Source organism: Zootoca vivipara, chromosome 16 (assembly GCF_965207765.1).
Source record: "Zootoca vivipara chromosome 16, rZooViv2.hap1.1, whole genome shotgun sequence".
Taxonomy (NCBI): Eukaryota; Metazoa; Chordata; class Lepidosauria; order Squamata; family Lacertidae; genus Zootoca; species Zootoca vivipara.
The window spans coordinates 38,602,042-38,622,716 of NC_142599.1; the positions used below are offsets into that span (position 1 = coordinate 38,602,042).

Genomic DNA, 20,675 nt, shown 5'->3' on the forward strand with positions numbered 1-20,675 from the left:
GTGGGTTGAATCCATCATCCTTGCTTATCCTGAGTCAGTCTGTATAGCCCCACCTCCCTACTCTGGCTGGCAGCAGCTGCTCCGTGTTCTCAGGGGGGAGCAGGCAGAGAAGGGTCGTTCCCATTCTCGACACCCCAGAATTTCCTTAACTGGAGATCCCGGGGATTGAATCTAGGTTATCTTCCGCATGCACTGCTCAACTGCTGAGCGACGGATCGAGGATGGAGGTTTTCTGGGGAAATTCCCATTGGGAAACGTTATGGTGCCGGGGTGGGGAACCTCAGAGCTGGAGGTGGCCCTCCCAAACTCTCTTTCTGGCCCTCGGGGACTCTGTGATGCCTCTGGGTTACTGGGTGTAGGGTTGAGAGGAGTGTGTAGAAACTAGCCGACGTCAGTTTAAAGGTGAATTTAATAGAACGGTGCTCCGCCTGTTTTGCATTGAGTTCCTCCCACTGCCAGCATGTGGCCTCCGAAAGCTTTTCCCAGAGAGAAACCGGCCCTTCGTGTGGGAAAGGACCCAAGGCCTAAGGAAATCCAGCAGCTCTTCTTGATGGAGGGGGCATTCGAACCCATCTCTTTTCGGTCCTTGTCTGGGCACCCTCCGTGCTCCTGCTTCTGTTTACTTTATGTTAATTGCCACTATATCTTTTTAATCCCTAACAAGTTGCAGCTGCAATCCTTTCAAGTTGTGGTTTTTTGCACGTACGGTTCCCAGCCATCTCTGGCTTGCTTGCGGGTTTTATCTGACGAGGTTTTTTGCTGGGTTTTGCCTTCCGAGGTGCATCCTCCTGCTTTGCAATGGGATAAGGCAGTCTGGTTAGGCCAGTAAGGGTCACTTTCTGACCGAGCGAGTAACTCTGCTCCCTGGACAAAAGGAGGAATCTCAGCCCAAGTCTCTTATCTGGCAGTTCCCAGGGGTTGTGTTACTGGGCTTGGTTGCAACCATTTGTAATCCGTTCACAAAACAATTTAAAGCAGCTGAAGGCCTAAAAAAATGCTCTGAAACATTGACATAAGAGCATAAGAAGAGTTTTGCTGGATCAGGCCAATGGCCCATTGAGTCACAGTGGACGACCCGATGCCTGAATGAGAATCCTGCAAGCAGGATCTGAGCACCAGAGCCCTCTCCCCTCCTGTGGCTTCCAGCAACTGGAATCCAGGAGCATTTACTGCCTCCAACTATGGACTAATAGCCTCCTCCTCCTCCTCCTCCTCCTCCTCCTCCTCCATTAATTTCTCCAATCCTCTCTTAAAACCATCTAAGCTGGCAGACATCACTGCCTCTTGTGGCAGGGAGTTCCAAGGTTTCATGCGCTACATGAAGAAGTCCTTCCAACGTTCAGCTTCATGAAAGGAGCTGCTCAGGGTTACGAATCCCAGCTATTATTATTATTATTAGATCATAGAATCATAGAATCATAGAATCATAGAGTTGGAAGAGACCACAAGGGCCATCCAGTCCAACCCCCTGCCAAGCAGGAAACACCATCAAAGCATTCCTGACAGATGGCTGTCAAGCCTCTGCTTAAAGACCTCCAAAGAAGGAGACTCCACCACACTCCTTGGCAGCAAATTCCACTGCCGAACAGCTCTTACTGTCAGGAAGTTCTTCCTAATGTTTAGGTGGAATTTCCTTTCTTGTAGTTTGAATCCGTTGCTCCGTGTCCGCTTCTCTGGAGCAGCAGAAAACAACCTTTCTCCCTCCTTTATATGACATCCTTTTATATATTTGAACATGGTTATCATATCACCCCTTAACCTTCTCTTCTCCAGGCTAAACATACCCAGCTCCCTAAGCCGTTCCTCATAAGGCATCGTTTCCAGGCCTTTGACCATTTTGGTTGCCCTCTTCTGGACACGTTCCAGCTTATCAGTATCCTTCTTGAACTGTGGTGCCCAGAACTGGACACAATACTCCAGGTGAGGTCTGACCAGAGCAGAATACAGTGGTACTATTACTTCCCTTGATCTAGATGCTATACTCCTATTGATGCAGCCCAGAATTGCATTGGCTTTTTTAGCTGCTGCATCACACTGCTGACTCATGTCAAGTTTGTGGTCAACCAAAACTCCTAGATCCTTTTCACATGTACTGCTCTCAAGCCAGGTGTCTCCCATCCTGTATCTGTGCCTTTCATTTTTTTTGCCCAAGTGTAGTACTTTACATTTCTCCTTGTTAAAATTCATCTTGTTTGCTTTGGCCCAGTTGTCTAATCTGTTAAGGTCATTCTGAAGTGTGAACCTGTCCTCTGGGGTGTTAGCCACCCCTCCCAACTTGGTGTCATCTGCAAACTTGCTCAGGATTCCCTCAAGCCCATCATCCAAGTCATTGATAAAGATGTTGAACAAGACTGGGCCCAAGACAGAACCCTGTGGCACCCCACTAGTCACTACTCTCCAGGATGAGGAGGAGCCATTGATGAGCACCCTTTGGGTTCGGTCAGTAATCCAGCTACAAATCCACTGAATGGTAGCATTGTCTAGCCCACATTTTACCAGCTTCTTTACAAGAATATCATGGGGCACCTTGTCAAAGGCCTTGCTGAAATCAAGATAGGCTACATCCACAGCGTTCCCTTCATCTACCAGGCTTGTAATTCTGTCAAAAAATGAGATCAGATTAGTCTGACATGACTTATTTTTCAGAAACCCATGCTGACTTTTAGTGATCACAGAGTTTCTTTCTAGGTGCTCACAGACTGTTTGCTTAATGATCTGCTCTAGAATCTTTCCTGGTATTGATGTCAGGCTGACTGGGCGGTAATTGTTTGGGTCCTCTCTTTTCCCCTTTTTGAAAATAGGGACAACATTTGCCCTCCTCCAGTCTGCTGGAACTTCGCCTGTTCTCCAGGAATTTTCAAAGATTATTGCCAGTGGTTCTGAAATCACCTCTGCCAGTTCTTTTAATACTCTTGGATGTAGTTCATCTGGCCCTGGAGACTTGAATACATCTAAACTAGCCAAGTATTCTTGTACTACCTCCTTACTTATTCTGGGCTGTGTTTCCCCTGCTGAATCATCTGCTCCATATTCTTCAGGTCGGGCGTTGTTTTCTTTCTTGGAGAAGACTGAGGCAAAGAAGGCATTGAGGAGTTCTGCCCTTTCTCTGTCCCCTGTTTGCATTTCACCATCTTCTCCTCTGAGTGACCCCACTGTTTCCTTGTTTTTCCTTTTGCTATGGACATACCCATAAAAGCCCTTTTTGTTGCTTTTAACCTCTCTGGCGAGCCTGAGTTCATTCTGTGCTTTAGCTTTTCTGACTTTGTCTCTACACGTGCTGGCTATATGTTTGAATTCCTCTCTGGAGATTTCCCCCCTTTTCCATTTTTTGTACATATCCCTTTTAAATCTTAACTCAGTCAAAAGTTCTTTAGATAGCCAGCCTGGCTTCTTTAGGCACCTTCCATGTTTCCGTCTCATTGGTATTGCCTGAAGTTGTGCTTTTAATATCTCCCTTTTAACAAACTCCCAACCATCATGAACTCCCTTCCCTTTTAGTATTACTGTCCATGGGATTTCACCCAGCGTTTCCCTAAGTTTTCTGAAGTCGGCTTTCTTAAAGTCTAGAATTTGGACCTTAGTATGCTTGGTTGCTCCTTTCCGCTGGATAATAAACTCCAGAAGAGCATGGTCACTCCCACCTAATGATCCTGCCACTTCTACCCCACTAACCAAGTCATCACTATTGGTTAGGACCAGATCTAAAATGGCTGATCCTCTTGTTGCTTCTCCCACTTTCTGGACAATGAAGTTGTCTGCAAGGCCAGTGAGGAATCTGTTCGACCTTATGCTCTTGGCTGAGTTTGACATCCAACAAATATCAGGATAGTTGAAATCCCCCATTACTACTATCTCACTTCCTTTGGAATGCTTGGCCATCTGTTCCAGGAAGGCATCATCTGTGTCCTCAGTTTGGCTTGGGGATCTATAGTAAACTCCCACAATGAGGTCACTGTTGTTTTTCTCTCCCTTAATTTTGACCCAGATACTCTCAATTTGGCTTTGAAGTTTTAAATCCTGGATCTCTTCACAGGTATACATATCCCTAACATATAAAGCTACTCCTCCTCCTTTCCTGTTTGGTCTATTTCTCTTAAATAGATTGTATCCCTCTATTACTACATTCCAGTCATGAGACTCATCCCACCAGGTTTCAGTGATGCCTATTATGTCATATTTAGTTTGCTGTACCAAGAGCTCAAGTTCATCTTGTTTATTTCCCATGCTCTGTGCATTAGTATACAGACATTGAAGACCGTTGATCATTCCCCCATGTCTCTTATTTAAGGATATTTTCGTCCCACCACTAGGTCTGCATGCTGCTTGCTCCATTTGGTCCTTGACATTTCGATGATCATCTTCAGCATTTGATAGACTCCTACCTTCAGGACCACTGTCTCCCTCCCCCACATAAGTCAGTTATATAGATAGATAGATAGATAGATAGATAGATAGATATCTTTATTGTCATTGTCCCCTTGCGGGAACAACGAAATTACTCGGTTGCTACATCCACTCCGATAAAGCATTCCGCATAATCCAAAATTATAAAAACCTAATTAAAAACAGTAATATAATACAAAATAACAAGTAAAATAAGATGACTTCAAAGTCCAGGCTTTCCATTTAAGGCCAAAATCGCTCTAGAGAAGAAACTGTTCCTGAGACGGCTCGTTCTTGCCTGCATAGTTCTATATCTCCGTCCCGATGGCAGGAGCTGAAAGAAATGGTGACCAGGGTGCGTTGGATCTCTTGATATATCTAGTGCTTTTTTATGGCACCTGGTGGTGCCTGCATAGTTCTATATCTCCGTCCCGATGGCAGGAGCTGAAAGAAATGGTGACCAGGGTGCGTTGGATCTCTTGATATATATAGTGCTTTTTTATGGCACCTGGTGGTGTAAATTTGTTCTAAGGTGGTGAGTGAGCAGCCAATAATGCTCTCTGCTGTTTTAATAATTCTACACAGCCCTGCTCTGTCCTGGGAAGTACAGCTTCCGTACCACACACATAAACCGTACGTGAGCACGCTCTGTATGGCACAGTGATAGAAGGCAAGCAGCAGCTTTTGTGGAAGATGGTTTTTCCTTAAAATTCTCAAAAAATACAGTCTCTGCTGCGCCTTCTTCACAAGCATTTACTTATTCACAAGCATTTACTTATTCACAAGCATTTATTTATTGCATTTACATACCGCCCTATAGCTGGAGGTCTCAGGGCGGTTCACAGAATAAAATCAAGATATAAAACCACAAAATACCTAATAAAAATCAAAACAACAACTCCATAGCTGCCCCCCTCCCAAAAAAACACATTTTAAAAAGGCATAGGATGTAAATTGGATCAACCAAAGGCCTGGTTAAAAAGGAACGTTTTTGCCTGGCACTTAAAGGTGTATAATGAAGGCGCCAGGCGAACTTCCTTGGGGAGAGCATTCCACAGATGGGGAGCCACTACAGAGAAGGCCCTGTTCTCGTGTTGCCAGTACATTAGAAGGTTGCCACTAGCCATAGCTGCCAAGTTATCCCTTTTTTTAAGGGAAATTCCATTATGCTGAATAGGCTTCCTCACGAGAAAAGGGAAAACTTGGCAGCTATGCCACTAGCTACCGGGCTAAGTTTGAGGTTCTGGTTTTGGTGCATAATATCAGCTTGGCACCACGATACCTGAAATATCATCTCATGCCTTATAGACCCAGTCAATCACTGCACTGACAGGCGTGAGGTCCTTCTGCAGCCACTGTCTTATCAGGAGGTCCCATTCTGATAGGAACTGGGCCCATAGCAGTGGCGGGTGCCTTGGGGGCCTCAAATTTCAGCAGCGCCAACGCAGCACCAAAATGTGGTTGTGGTGTCCCCAAGGCTCTGTGCCCGGTGTGACTAAACCGGTCACACTCCCCTAAATCTGTCTCTGCCTTTAGGGTGGTGGCAGCTGCCCTGTGGAACTCCCTCCCACTGTATATCAGACAGGCTCCATCTCTGTTGTGTTTTTGGCACCATCTGAAGACTTTCCTCTTCCAACAAGCCTTTTAAAGCTGAGATCTTTCCCCATGTGCATCTGTGAGCTGGAATCCTTTTAAAACTTGTTTTTAAAAAACAAAAAACAAAAATTAATCATTTAAAAAAATTAAGCTTCCGGTGTCCTTATTGAAACCAGCCCTTTACTTGGGACCATGAGGACTAGAACCTTACTTTACTTCTATAAGGGAAGCTCCAGAGCTCAGCAGTAGAGCATTTGCATTGCACACAGAAGGCCCCCCGCTTCAATCCCTGCCATTTCCAGGTCAGGCTTGACCCAAGCCCTGGAGAATTGCTGCAGGTCGGTGTTTATTTTTTATTTGTTTATTAAATTTCCATACCACCCCCCCTTCATCCGAAGATCGCAGGGTAGCTTGCAATATAAAGGCACAGAAATGCATACCATAATGACAAACAAAAGCAACCAGCCCCCCCACCCCCGCCGTGTGGACAGACAGTACTGAGCTAGGTCTGCCTCTGTATAAAGCAGCGCTTTCTGTTCCTGAAAGTACAAATAGTTGACTGAGCCAAAATGCCGTTCCCCCCCCCCCCCCGGTGTAAGAGAGGCTGCCCAGTTCCACTTCTGGACATTTGAAGCAGGTGCTTTTGGTGCTGGAAGGGGGCGGGGTCTGTTCAGGCCAGGTCTCCCCACCCACCCAACACTCCTTTCTGATCCCACACCCCCCCCCATCCCAATATCTGAACAGGAGAAGGAGGTTGATTTGTAAAGCCGATGATATCTGACATCTGTTCCTCTGTGATTTATACCCAGCCCTGAGCTGGGGAACCAGCTCAAGCTGTTTAGACACATTCTTTTCCCCCTTCTAAGCTGGGGGAGGGGGGGGGCGGGTGGAACGCCTTGGAGAGGGGTGGGTGTCACTGTAGCAAAATGCGCTCCCTGCGGTATGTTGGCCTCAATTTCTTCCATTTCTGGATAATTTGGATGATTTCCTTTTTTATAAACAACAAGAAGAAGATGGTTGTGGCTGGCTTCCAGTTAGCACATGCCAATAGGAATCGCATTGGCGTGGACCCACTAGGCAAGGTGCTAGTCCTCAAGGACGTTACTGGAAAGTAGGGAATTTCCCAATATAAGAGAGGGGGTCTGATGCCCCAGAGAGCGGTCCGATGGACCCTTTCTGGGTTTTTTTTTTTAACTTCTAAATTTATTTTAAATTGCAAGAATATGCTATACAACAGCCTTTTATTATCTTTCTCAAATATGAAAGAAAATGTTTTAGCACACAAATCATTTTGAACCATCTTGTGATAGTAAGATTTAAGCCTCTTAAAAATTTCAATTCCAGGCACGTCACAATCTCACTTTGTGTGTCTTTTCCTCTGCAAAATTTCTTGTTGTTTTTTGTTTGCATTTAGTAAACAAAAGCTTTGACGCTTGCCCATTTTTGCCCTGCTATCGCCTATGCAGTTGGCGCCCAGCCAGGGTCGTGACTAAAGAACTCACGAAACAGAACATTTTCTGCGGCGGGGAAGAATGAATGAAGTACTGGGAAAAAGTCTGTCCCACGTCACAGCTTTGGAGTTCATTCCTTGCGTAAAGGTAAAAGGACCCCTGACCATTAGGTCCAGTCGTGACCGACTCTGGGGTTGCGCGCTCATCTCGCATTATTGGCCGAGGGAGCCGGCGTATAGCTTCCAGGTCATGTGGCCAGCATTACAAAGCCGCTTCTGGCAAACCAGAGCAGCACATGGAAACGCCGTTTACCTTCCCGCTGTAGCGGTTCCTATTTATCTACTTGCATTTTGACGTGCTTTCGAACTGCTAGGTGGGCAGGAGCTGGGACCGAGCAACGGGAGCTCACCCCGTCACAGGGATTCGAACCACTGACCTTCTGATCAGCAAGCCCTAGGCTTAGTGGTTTAACCACAGCGCCAGGGATAATTTTAAAGCAGGATTTTGGGAGCAGAATAAGAACTATCACGGGCCTGATTCAGAAAGCTTTTCTTAAGTTCTTCCTTGGAACTTCCAGTTCTTCACGCATCTTCTCTCCTCTCGAATGGCCCCCGGGTGTGTTGCCAAATTTATTCTGGCAAGCCAGGAAGCATGTGTGTATGTGTGTGTGTGTTTTCACTGCCTTGGAGGGGAGGGAGGGCCTCCTCAATTTATGCCGCGTGGGGCTGTGTTCGGATGTTTCAGAGGGATGGCGGACCCAGAGGCAGGAAAAGCCCTGTGGGCTGGTTTAGGGAGTGATTACGGGCGCCTAATCCCTGCTTCTCAGAACGAAGAGAGTGGGAGAGGAGAGCTGGAGTGGTTCCAGGAACACCAGGCAGCCTTGAGACCGGGTGATGGACAAACGGTCCTTAACCTTCCAGGAGCAGCTTCTGTTATTAAACCACCCCAGCCTTGCGCAAAAGATAAGCAGAACCTGGCAGGGTCTTGTTCGCTTTTAAACAGATACAGCAAACTTAGACACAACAGTCAGGGAGATTATCTGTTTCTTGCTGGGGAGCATCTTGTGACCTTGGCGGCATCAAGAGATGTTTTGTGGCTGCGTGCCCTTGATTCTCGCGGCTGCACGCACCCCAAAGTCACCTGTTTGCTGTCCTGCTCATTGCACATGGTTGGAAGCAGGAGAGTGTCAAGCATGGACGGCAGGGTCATGGGTGTAGCCAGGATTTATTGGGGGGGCAGGATACCCACCTGTCATCATCCTCTGCCTGATTCCAGCAGATTTCGAACGAAATGTCTCAACAACAGTTGTTTTAAATTACTTCCTTTGGACCCCAAGTGCTCAGAAAAATCTGTCCAAATCTTCATTTGAAAACGAGGAAGTTAAATATAAAACTAACATCAGGGTGTACCTTTTGTGTGGTTAACAATTTTGCAAAATTACAAAGAACACACCTTTTAGATTTTAAAAATATAAGTTTTCGTTATTTTGCTGGAAACATTTCTAGCACTTCTTTCTCAAATTTCTTCTCTCCTCCCCCCAATGCAGTTGTTTTGTGCACATTTCAAAACAAAACAACAACACCACAAACTGGCTAGCTAATATAAAACCAAATTTACTGGAATAATAGCTAGAATGGAGATAGGCTAGTAACCATTCAAACATCAAACATATTAAGGTGCCATTCCAGCTATTATTCCAGTAAATTTGGTTTTATATCAACTAGCCAGTTTGTGGTGTTGTTGTTTTGCTTTGTTGTACTATTATTATTGTCACCATATTTGATACTTTGTATATAATTAATACTATGCACATTTCAACCATGAAATAGTTTGCTTCTCGGCTGTTGGTCTGTGTGCAACCCATAAAGTTGTCCTGATTCAAAGCGACCTCTGTCGCACTAAGAAACTATGACCCCAACAAGAGGGAGGAACTCAAGACTCAGGAGCTCAGGACTCCCCAAGTTGGCTCCATGCTGGAGGGAGGTCAGGACCCTGGACAGGGCCAATGGTGCTGGGTCAGAGTTCAAGGGTGAGAGTTTCAGGACCACGGACAGTGGCTGTTAGCTGAGAGCAAGAGGCAACATGTTGCTTCAGCACCAGCCTGGCTCAGTGCAACAGCTGGAACATTATGGTCTGGCTCAGAGGACCCAGGTTCAAGCTCCGCCTTTGGTCACTGCAGCCTGCTGGTTAAAGTGACAGTGTCGTCTGTGATCTTGTGCCCAGATCCTGCTTGCAGGTTTCCGCCGGCGTATGTTCTACGTTCTTAAGCATGACTGTTTTCCTTAGCTGAACAGACCTTTCACTTCCTTGCGGAGTGTTGGCTGGCATTCTAGTGCTGGCAGTTTACCCCTGTTCTTAAGTGGAGCTGCTGGCTCATTCTAGGTGGCAGGAATGTGGAGATTGGCTCCATGAATGCTCAGCGGGGGTTTCACAATCCTCAGGGGAGTCAGAAGTCCATTTCTCAGTGCTCTCAGGCAAGCGTACATCCTCAGAGTTTAGGAGGTCTAGCTATAGGATCTGTGGCTGCCCGATCCACAAGAGATAGACCGGGGACTGTGTCCATGTCCTCCTCTGAGCTGCGACAGGCTAAGGGCATATAAAGGTTCTGGATAAGGGGAGCTCCAGAGCTCAGTCTGCATGCAGAAGGCTCCAGTTTTAATCCCGGGCATCTCCAGGTAGCGACAGGAGAGATTTCCTGCCTGAAACCCTGCAGAGCCACTGCCAGTCAGTGGAAACATTACTGGGGTAGATGAACCCCAACGGTCTGAATCGGTACAAGGCAGTTTCATCTGTTCCTGTTTGCGGAAGAAGGCCATGGTTTAGTGGTAGAGCATCTGCTCTCTCTGCAGAAGGGCCCAGATTCATTCATATTGATGATATTAATGTTAATATTGATGTTAGTATTAGTATTATCACCATCATCAACACCACCATCAGAATTGGGCACTCAATTGCCAAGATGGCTTTTAACCGGTCTTCAAGTATAAAAAAAAACCGATTGCAAAACACGCATAATTGAAATGCACAATAAAACAATTTCATCAAAACGTTAAAACATTCACAATTAAAACGTGCGATAAAGCAAGCCCATTAAAACAGCACAATTAAGAGAGTTAAACCAGCAATTGAAACAAGCGCAGAGATAAGGGGAATGTTTGTCTATGCAGGTGTGTATTCAAGAGCTGGCGGGGTGCCAATGCTGATGGGACCCTTTCGTATTTCAATAGGGAGGGCACTACACAAGGCTGGGGCTACCAAGGAACAAACTTGCCTCTGTGTTAGTGATAAGGCTGTGGCAGAATGATCTGAGTTCGATTTGATGAGCTGCATGACGTTCCCAGGCAATGGAAGGGAAGATACTCTTTCAGGCAACCTGGTCCAGAGTATTTTTTTAAAGGAATTTATATATATAACCAGCAGGACCTTTAAAAAATCCCAGTGGCAAATAGGCAGCTAGCGTGAATCAATGAGAACATGAGATTACTGGACCAGGCCAATGGCCCATAAAGACCAGTATGCTGTCGAAACCCACAAGCTGGACCTGTGCACAAGAACAACTCTCCCCTCCTGTGGCTTCCAGCAGCTGATATTCAGAAGCGCCGCTGCCTCTGACTGTGGAAGCAGAGATAGCCATCGTGGCTAGTAGCTGTTGGCATCTGAATTTGCCCAATCCACTTTTAAAGCCATCCCAAGTTGCTGCCTTCCTGTGGCAGTGAGTTCCACAGTTCAACTCTGCTCTGTGTGAAGAGCAGAGTTCCCTTTCCCTGTCCTGGGTCTTCCATATTTGGATGTCCACGAGTTCGGGTGTTAGGAGAGGGGGAGAAGAATGTCTCTCTTGTCGGCTTTCTCTACGCCAACCCTGATTTCATGCGCTTAGTGCCGGTGCAATATCCCTTAGCACAGGTGTCATAGGTGCCCGATAAGAAGCATCGCTCGCCACCCGAGAATCTCCAGGTAGGGCTGTGAACCAGAGGTGCAACGTGGGGAAAGGGGGCAACAGCGGCCATCACCCTGGGTGCAAATCTTGAAGAACGCAACTGGGCTGCGAACGTCTCTGCCTGAAGCCCTGGAGAGTTGCTGCCAGTCCGTGTAGACAATACTGAGCTAGATGCAGGCAGGGTCTGTCTTGATAGAGGACCGCTTCCTGCATTGTTTGTCTGGGGCCAACCCTCTGTGCTTCGGGAAAGATCCCAAAGGACCAGAAAAGATTGTTTTTGTGTGCGACAACAGCCGCACGGATGCTATCGGCCCAGAGATGGAAGGAAAAGTCAACCCCAAGCAGAGAAGAATGGCAAACCAAGATGATGGACTCTGCCGAAATGGCAAAACTAACTGGGAAGCTCGGAAGTCAAGAAGACAAGAACTTTAGAAAAAGTATGGGGAAAGTTTATTTTTTTTATACGAGACCACTGCAAGCAGGTTAAAACATTGGCAGGGTTTTAATCACACTTGTAAAGTAACAGAAACTATGGGCAATTTAGAAGAAAAAAATACCTGGACAAATATTGATAGGCAGTTGTACTGTAATTATTTTTACTAGGACTCACGGAAGGAATGGGGGGGGGGAGTCAGGAGATTCAGAGTAATCTCAGCATTTGGATTTTGAATGGATGTTTGTTGTGTGTTTATATTTTTTAAATCAAATAAAAAATATTTTTTTAAAATAAGAAGATAAGAGGACAGCTTCCTGCTGTTTGTCTGGGGCCAATCCTCTGTGCTTCAGAAAAGCAAGTTCCAGATTTGAAAGCCAAGCTGTGACCCATCCACCTCTCTCTCTCTCTCTCTCTCTCTCTCTCTCTCTCTCTCTCTCTCTCTCTCTCTCTCTCTCTCTCTCTCCCCACTTCCCTCTCTATCTGCCTGTCTGGCAGCGGGGATAGGATGGGCCTGACGGACTAAGGATGCTTTTGGTCCGCTGCCCCGATCAAAGTGAATCAAATTAGTGCCTGGCTGCGTATTAATCACCGTCGCCTGGCTCCCTGCTTCAGCCTTGCCCGCTGGCAGGTGGAGAGACACCATTTGTCAAGCGGGCCGGCTAACAGATTAATCAATGCGGGGCGCTGGAGGCGGCTGCGTCGTGCCTGACGCATGCCGATCGGCACATGACGCGAGAGGGGCTGTGTCTGGCTATGTGAGTTGCAGGTGGTGCCAAATATGTGTGGGTCTTCCGGAAACACCTTCCTCGCATTGAGTAATCTAGCACCTCAGGGATAGGCGAGATATCTCTCTTAAGATATGGGGAAAGGGACATCGCTTGGTGGCAGAGGATCCGTTTATAACACAGTGGGTCCTGGGTTCAAATGCCGGCAGCTCCAGGTGGGACTAGGAATGACCTCTGCCTGAAATTTCAGGGAGCACTCTTGCTGGTCAGTGTAGACCAACCCTGGGCTGGATGGACCAGTGTTCTGACTCAGTAGAACCCAGCTTGCTGTGATCTCATTTAAACCAGCTCTTTATTTGGAACCCTGAGGACCAGTAACTTGCTTTTTTTCCAGGGCGAACGTCAGTAGTTCAATGGGAGAGCTCCTGTTTTTCACACCGAACCTCCCAGGTTCGATCCCTGCCATCTCCAGGTAGGGCAGAGTGGAAAATCTCCTGCCTCAAACTCATGTACTGAGGGAAAGCGTGCCTAAGGATGCATATAACCGTGAAGATAACATCCAAAAAGGTTTTCTGTTTTTTTGGGGGGGGGGAATGGTTTTGCAGAAATGCAAAAGGATGTGCATTTTAGGAGAAATTCACCCAGAAAGGCTGACAAATACTCATGAGGACTTTTCTTTCATTTTTAATTGCAAATCACTGCAGAAATGCGGAGAATTGAATTTAAGGTTGGGAAAAAATGTGCAAGCCTGGGGACAGAAATGAACCGAGCCACCCACCCTGGTGACCCCAAGAACAGTTAGAAAACCTTCGTCCTTTTGCTCCCACAATACTGTTTATTTTCTCCGACAGAGAAGCAGTTCTATCCCAAGGAAGGATATGCCCTGTCGAGGGATCAGATTGGCTTCCGTCCACAATTGCTCTTTAGGATTCATCGTTCTTACTCTCCCCTCCCTCTCCCTCGCCTTTTCCTCTTTCCTCTTGGCTTTGGGTGGCAGAAATCTATTTGAGATCCTCCAGAGCTTGTTGTTTATGGAGTCCATGGGGCCTGCCTTGGGGCGAGCTCTTGGTGCCACGGTGGCTGGGATGGAAAGTCGCTGCTGCCCAGCGGAGCGTTTTGAAAGTGTCTCTCTTGTTTTCTCCCAGCTGTTGCCCGTAACCTCAGAAAGAAGGGAGAGGCTGTTGAACTCTGCGAAAAACGCAGACAAAGTTCACAGTTAGACTGTGGAACTCCCTCCCACAGGAGGCAGTAGTGGCCACAAGCCTAGATGGCTTTAAAGAGGACTGGGCAAATTCACAGAGGAAGGAGGGCTGTTGATGGCTACCAGCCACAATGGCTCTGCTCTGCTCCACAATCAGATGCAATTAGGCTTCTGGGTGCCAGTTCGAATCCTGCTTGCTGCTTTCCCAGAAGAGGCATCTGGTCAGCCAATGTGAGAAGAGGATGCTGGACTAGATAGGCCATTGGCCTGATCCAGCAGGATTCTTCTCACACTCTTGTGAGGTTTCCAGCCACCCTGCTTCCATTGATTTCTCTCTGCTGGCTGACCTGAGACTGCATGCTCATCGGGGCAGAGAGCACTTGGCTCTGGATTTCGAAAGAGCCTGCGTTTTTTGGACTTCCAAAGAGATGGCGTTGTAGATTGGGATGTCCCAAGGTCGATGTAGCCCTTTCTGTGGACTAAGGGAGAAAATGAGGTCGCTTTATGTGGGTTTATTTGTTTGTTTATTTATTTATTTGCTCTTCTTTGAAACTTGAGCTTCGAGGAGGGGGTGGGGGTTCTGGCACTTTCCTTCAGTTGAAAAACATGCATAAGATTTTTGGTGAAGAATGCATGTGTTTGTGGAGAAAAGCAGGCTCCCAATATGCATTGTACTGAGGGGAATTATTTGGCCTTCCCCCCCCCCCAAAAAAAATGTATATATGGGGCAAAAGGAGAGGCAATAAATATGTTGATTGCCAGGAGAAATTTGCAGTGAAATGCTGAGTTTTTTGGGGCGATTGTTTGTTTGTTTTTAAAAAAAGCAAAATGAAACTTGAAGTTGAGATTGTGCGAATTTGTGACCAGGTTCACAAAGCCTGATGAAGGTATGAAAGAATACCTGTCGCCCTCTTGATGCGGTCATGGACAATGGATGTTGTAGTCCAGAAATATCCGGTGAGCCTACACAGGCAACTGTTCCCTGTCCCCTTATCTAGGAAGTCAATAATTCTCCCTTCATCTCCTTTGTTTTCCCCCTCTTCATTGTCTTGCAAAGTCTATAATTTTGATGGATGGCGCATTTAAAAAACAATTTTTTTAAAAAAAGAAACCTCGCATTGTTTCTGTGCTTGGGTCGAAAAGTTCTGAAGGGGAAAGTTGACGGCGGAGAAACGGCGCTTGTTTTTGCTGCTTCGATTGTGAACTAAGGCCTTGTTTTAAGGACTTTTATCTTCAAGGTCGGGAGCAGAATTGGGGGGGGGGATGTTCGCTGGCGCCAAATCATGAGGGAATCAATGTGGTGATGATGAACATCAGGCTCCCCCGCCCTTTACCTGGGCCTTGTTCAAAAGCAAACAAGAAGGGAATCAACAGGCATGTGGGAATCCAATGGGTGTTTTCTACCCCAGTCCAAAATCTATGAAAATGTGAGAAGGAGGGAATCCAAACTTCCTCTATTTCCAACACCCCATTTTCTAGGGTTTGCCAGTTGTTGAGGGGTTGTGTGTGTGTGTGTGTGTGTGTGTGTTATTTTAGGACCCCCCCCCCAAATTGTTGAACTTTTTTTAAAACAAACCCCAAAGTTGTGATTGTTTTCGATTGAGTTGCCTGTCAAAGACAAAGGTTTGCAGCTTTAAGGACCCCTTGGTCTAGGGAAAAGGCATGTAGAAGATGGCAAGATAGAAGCTTATAAAACAATTCATGGCCTTGTTTCATGGTTTTCCTCCGTCTCTCATAACACCAGACCTCATACACTGAATGTTGGGAGATTTAGGTCAGTGAAGAGAATGGACTCCTTTCACGTAGGACATAGTTAAACTCCCCTCTTTTTCATTTTTCTATTAAAGTTATAAACCACCTTTGTCTTCCAAGGAGCTCAAGGTAGTATATTCCTTCTCCCGATTTCACCCTCACAACAACTCTGTGAGGTAGGACCGGCTGAGAGAGATGGTGACGGGCTGAAGGACCACCCCAGCGAGCTTCGTGGGGATTCGAACCCTGCTCTCCCAGGTGCTAGTCCAATGCTCTAAGCTTTATGGCACGCTGGCTCTTTCAAAGCCGTCCAAATTGGTGGGCCATTGCTGCCCTCCACAGTTGTAACTTCACCGCGTGAAGACGTCCTTTCTCTTATCTGTCCTGAATCTTTCACTTCACGACTCGCAGGGTTAGGGACTTTCCTCATCTCTCGGTGTCTGGCGCTCCTCTTCATAGCCGAACCCGTTGCTGCCGAACGGAGCCCTCCAGAGCTTTCGAAGCTGAGCCCTCTGAGCTCTGCTCTGCTGGCCTCAGAGGAAAGGCAGCCTTGCCACTTCCAGCGCCCTGTCCTTAATCTTATTTTAGTCACAAGGTCTGCAGGAGGTAAGTCGCTGAGGACAAGGCGTTCTCTGGAAGGAGAGGCAGGAAAACGGATCAATGACCTTGTTTGTCTCTTCTCTTTGGCCCCATGACTGAATCTGCCATCTCATGATTTCTGAGAGGAGGCGTTTAGATATTTGCAGTTTTCTTCCCTTAGAACTCTGTCCTCCACCCTCACAAGCTGGACCGTTGAGAATCGGTGGGTTGAGCAGTGTGGACGCCCAGGCAGGGTTCGACTCAGTCGATCTGGCAGTTTCCATGAACCACGAGGACTAGAGGTTTTCTTTGTTTGGGGGTGAGGAGCCGTAACTCAGTTGCTGAGCAGCTGGATTGCATGCAGAAGGTGCTGGGTTCAAACCCTGGATACTGGCCATTGCCTCAATTTAGAATCATAGAGTTGGAAAGGGCTCCAAGGGTCATCTAGTCCAACCCCCTGCAATGCAGGAATCTCAGCTGAAGCAACCACGACAGAATACTTGACTGCACACTCCAGCCTCTGGCTCCAGCAAGCTTTGTTTGCTGCTGTGGATCTTGAGCACCCCCTGACCTGACCACACAATGAAAATTTAAAAATAAATAGAATAAATAGTTTCTTAAAGTCTGGGGAAGTGAAAAGGACTTAGAATTATAGAGTTGGAAGAGACCACAAGGGCCATCCAGTCCAACCCCCTGCCAAGCAGGAAACACCATCAAAGCATTCCTGACATATGGCTGTCAAGCCTCTGCTTAAAGACCTCCAAAGAAGGAGACTCCACCACACTCCTTGGTAGCAAATCCCACTGTCAAACAGCTCTTACTGTCAGGAAGTTCTTCCTGATGTTTAGGTGGAATCTTCTTTCTTGTAGCTTGAATCCATTGCTCCGTGTCCGCTTCTCTGGAGCAGCAGAAAACAACCTTTCCCCCTCTTCTATATGACATCCTTTTATATATTTGAACATGGCTATCATATCACCCCTTAACCTTCTCTTCTCCAGGCTAAACATGCCCAGCTCCCTAAGCCGTTCCTCATAAGGCACTGTTTACAGGCCTTTGACCATTTTGGTTTCCCTCCTCTGGACATGTTCCAGCTTGTCAGTATCCTCCTTGAACTGTGGTGCCCAGAACTGGACACAGTACTCCAGGTGAGGTCTGACCAGAGCAGAATACAGTGGTACTATTACTTCCCTTGATCTAGATGCTATACTCCTATTGATTCAGCCCAGAATTGCATTGGCTTTTTTCAGCTGCTGCATCACACTGTTGACTCATGTCAAGTTTGTGGTCTACCAAGACTCCTAGATCCTTTTCACATGTACTGCTCTCAAGCCAGGTGTCTCCCATCCTGTATTTGTGCCTTTCGTTGTTGTTTTTTGCCCAAGTGTAGTACTTTACATTTCTCTCTGTTAAAATTCATCTTGTTTGCTTTGGCTCAGTTGTTTAATCTGTGAAAGTCATTTTGAAGTGTGATCCAGACCTCTGGGGTATTAGCCACCCCTCCCAATTTGATGTCATCTGCAAACTTGCTCAGGATGCCCTCAAGACATCCCCTTTTTGGGGTTTCATATGCAGAAGAAGAGTCATGTGAGACAGGCTAAAAGGAGCTCCTCTAGTCCAGCAACCTTTTACTCATAGAAACAAAATGGCCCAAAGAACCTAGGAATCCAGATAGACTGCAACTAAACCTGGAGGTTCCACTAGAGCATCAGAAGAGCCTGGATGCCACATCAGGCCAAAGGGGGCCTATCTAGGGCAGCGTCCTGTTGGCACAACGGCCAGCCACATGCCGCAAAGGGAACCCCGAAAGGACGACAGCAACTCTCCTCCTTTGCCGTCCCCAGCAACCGACATTCAGAGTGGCACCTTCTTCTCTTGCAGTTTCAAGTGTCAGCAGGTGTATATTTGGTGTTGGTGATGGTTGCTTTTTTAGTGATTATTCCCTTCTTCTTCCACCCTGGCGTTGCTAACTGGCAGGATTGCCGAGGAAGCCGCAAAGCTCTCCTTGTAGCACGGAGGCAGGCCGTAATCCCGCCGGTTCAATACAGGTTGCAGCGGGTCACGGAGAGGGGATTAAAAAGCAAACTGGTTGCCTGCGTGAGCATCACGATCTCTGCAAAGGCTGCGAATCCCTTTATCTCCCTCTTCCTTGCGCTCCTGCCTGCCTGCCGTTCCTGGAGCTCTTCCACTTCCAAACACCCGGCAGTGCGCTGTAATTTGTCCTTTGTGTTCGTTTATAATTATGACATGTAAAATAAAATTTGATGAGCCGGGGACGGGGGACCAGTGTGGATTCAGGAGTGCAGGATTCTCACCCAGCAACACTCACTGTTCTGAGAAGAGAAGGGAAATGTGAAGTGTTCAAGTTCCTAGTCCTCATAGCCAGGAGGGTTTCTGGGCAATGCATGGATGGAAAACCTCAGAAACCAGAGGTTCAAAACAGGGTGGCAAGGTTCAAAATCTGTCCGTCCCTCCCCTCAGCCAGATTTTGTGTGACTGGATAGATTTGGTGAGGTCCCCCCTGGTTTTCTTACTTATTTATTTAGTGACAAGAAAGTGGTTTAAGCGCTGCAAGGATAAGTATATAGGTTTGGATTTTTTTTGGCTTTGTTTTCTGATTTGTGTTCTCTCCCTCTCTTCCTGAGAAATGAGTCGTAATCATAAACGAAGCCTCCAGGTTCAGGAGCAGCCTATCCACAAAAGGCACTCGGCTCAGGAACAGTGGCAGGGCACTGCTGCTGCTGCTTTTGTACCCAAGCTTGTGGGCTTGTCAAAAGCCCTTGTCTGAACAGCTGTTGGAGGCTGGACCGGGTGGGGAAGACGGCAACTCTGTATGATCTCGCATCAGGGTCCTTAACACCCTTAACGGGTGCTGGTGTCCTCTGCCGGCACACCACAAACTTTCAAAAAAGGATTTGGCACATTCTTGGAGGAGAAAGGGGTTCTGTTGACCTCACTTGGCTAAATGGAGCCTCTGTAGTCCAGCGCAGTCTATCTGTGCACCACAGTGTTCTTGATCTGTGGCCTGGGATGCAGCCAAAAGAGGAAGCAGCCTGACTTTTCTCCTCTGCATTTCACTCCAGGCCCCCTAGAGCTCCCGCAAATCTCGCATTTGCTTGGCATCTCCTTTTGGTTCCCAGGACACAGCTCTCAAACTTCTCACTCTTCCCCCCCCCCCACCAGCCCTATGCCTCCCCACCCAAATGAAGTGTGTCTGTCAGGAGGAGGGTCATCGGACCAGCATGGGACGGCCGGCTTTGAAGAAGCAATTTAGAGATGAACGGGCAGAGTCAGGAGGGGCAGAGAGAGAGAAAGAGAAAGACCCCCTTCTCTCTCTCTCTCTCTCTCTCTCTCTCTCTCTCTCTCATTACAAGTTTGCCCGCTTGCCTGCCTGCTTACAGACAGTGCGCCAAGTGTGCTTTGTTGAGTGGCGGGCGAAATCTTGGCAGTTGTTTCCCCTCAGAAGCACCAGCCCTGTTCCACCGCGCAGCCCCAGGTTGCAGAGGCAGCTGTGGTGTGCCTCTGAGCACTCCTTTCCCCCCTTATTAAATGCGGCGGGTTTGAATTCAGGTGCCGCGTTGAGCGAGGTTTCCGGCTGGTTGGGAATCGGGGTCTGTGCCGGCGACAGATGGGCAAGATTCCTGATCGGGGACAGGACACGTCTTCCTCAAGATCCTGGGGTGGAATAAATATGAGGGGGCTCACTTGCCTCCCCATCTGTCTGAATTTATGAAAACTTTCCAAGCATGAGGATGTTCTAAGGCTAAAAGAATACATTTTTAGGAGGTGTCCCTGGGCCCTTTTGCATTCCTGCCCCAAATCTCCTTTTTCATTAATTACTATTATGATTTTAGATCTGATTTATGAATCACTTGTTGCCTGAAAGGTCTCCAAGAGGCAGTGTGGCCTAGTGGTTAGCTCCTCAGATTATTAATTATTATTCATTGGATTTCTATCCCAGCTTCATTCCAATGAGCTCAAGATGGCGTCCATAGCTCTCGCCCCTCCATTTTATCTTCGCGACACCCCTGTGAGGTTGAGCGGTGAGAGGCAGTGACTGGCCCAAAGTCACCTTGAGTGAGGATTCGAACCCTGGTCTCCTAGCTCTTACACTAGGGCTAGGTGATACCAGCTTTTCAACATCACAATGTATGAAGCTCTCCAGAGTTTCATAGCATCATAGGCCTGGGGGAGAGCATTCCACAGACCGGGAGCCACAGCAGAGAAGGCCTCGTTCTCGTGTTGCCACCCTCCGGACCTCTCAAAGAGGAGGCACACGAATTAGGGCCTCAGAAGATGATCTCAGGGTCCAGGTAGGTCCATATGGAAAGAAGCAGTCCTTGAGGTATTGTGGTTCTGAGCCATTTAAGGCTTTACAGGTCAGAACCAGCACTTTGAATTGGGCCTGGAAACTAATTGGTAGCCAGTGCAGTCGGACCAGGATCGGTGTAATAGGCTCACACCGTCTTGCTGGCCGCTGAATTCTGCACCAGCTGAAGTTTCCAAACCGTCTTCAGAAGCAGCCCTACATATAACACATTGCAGTAATTTTACCTTGAAGTTAGCACAGGATAGACAACAGTAGTTAGGCTATCCCTGTCCAGATAGGGGCGTAGCT

General features: G+C 47.3%; 1 protein-coding gene across 3 annotated transcripts in view; it reads left to right on the forward strand.

The window, feature by feature from the left end:
* SEMA6C (semaphorin 6C) overlaps positions 1–20,675 on the forward strand; it is a 99,926-nt gene that overhangs the window by 13,975 nt on the left and 65,276 nt on the right. The window contains exon 1 of one of the 3 annotated variants that reach the window (XM_088659739.1): positions 7,517–7,577. The exons of the other annotated variants lie outside the window; for them this stretch is intronic. The gene's annotated coding sequence lies outside the window, so the exon portion shown is untranslated. Of the gene's footprint in view, positions 1–7,516; positions 7,578–20,675 lie in introns of those variants that run through there. 3 annotated transcript variants of the gene reach the window in all.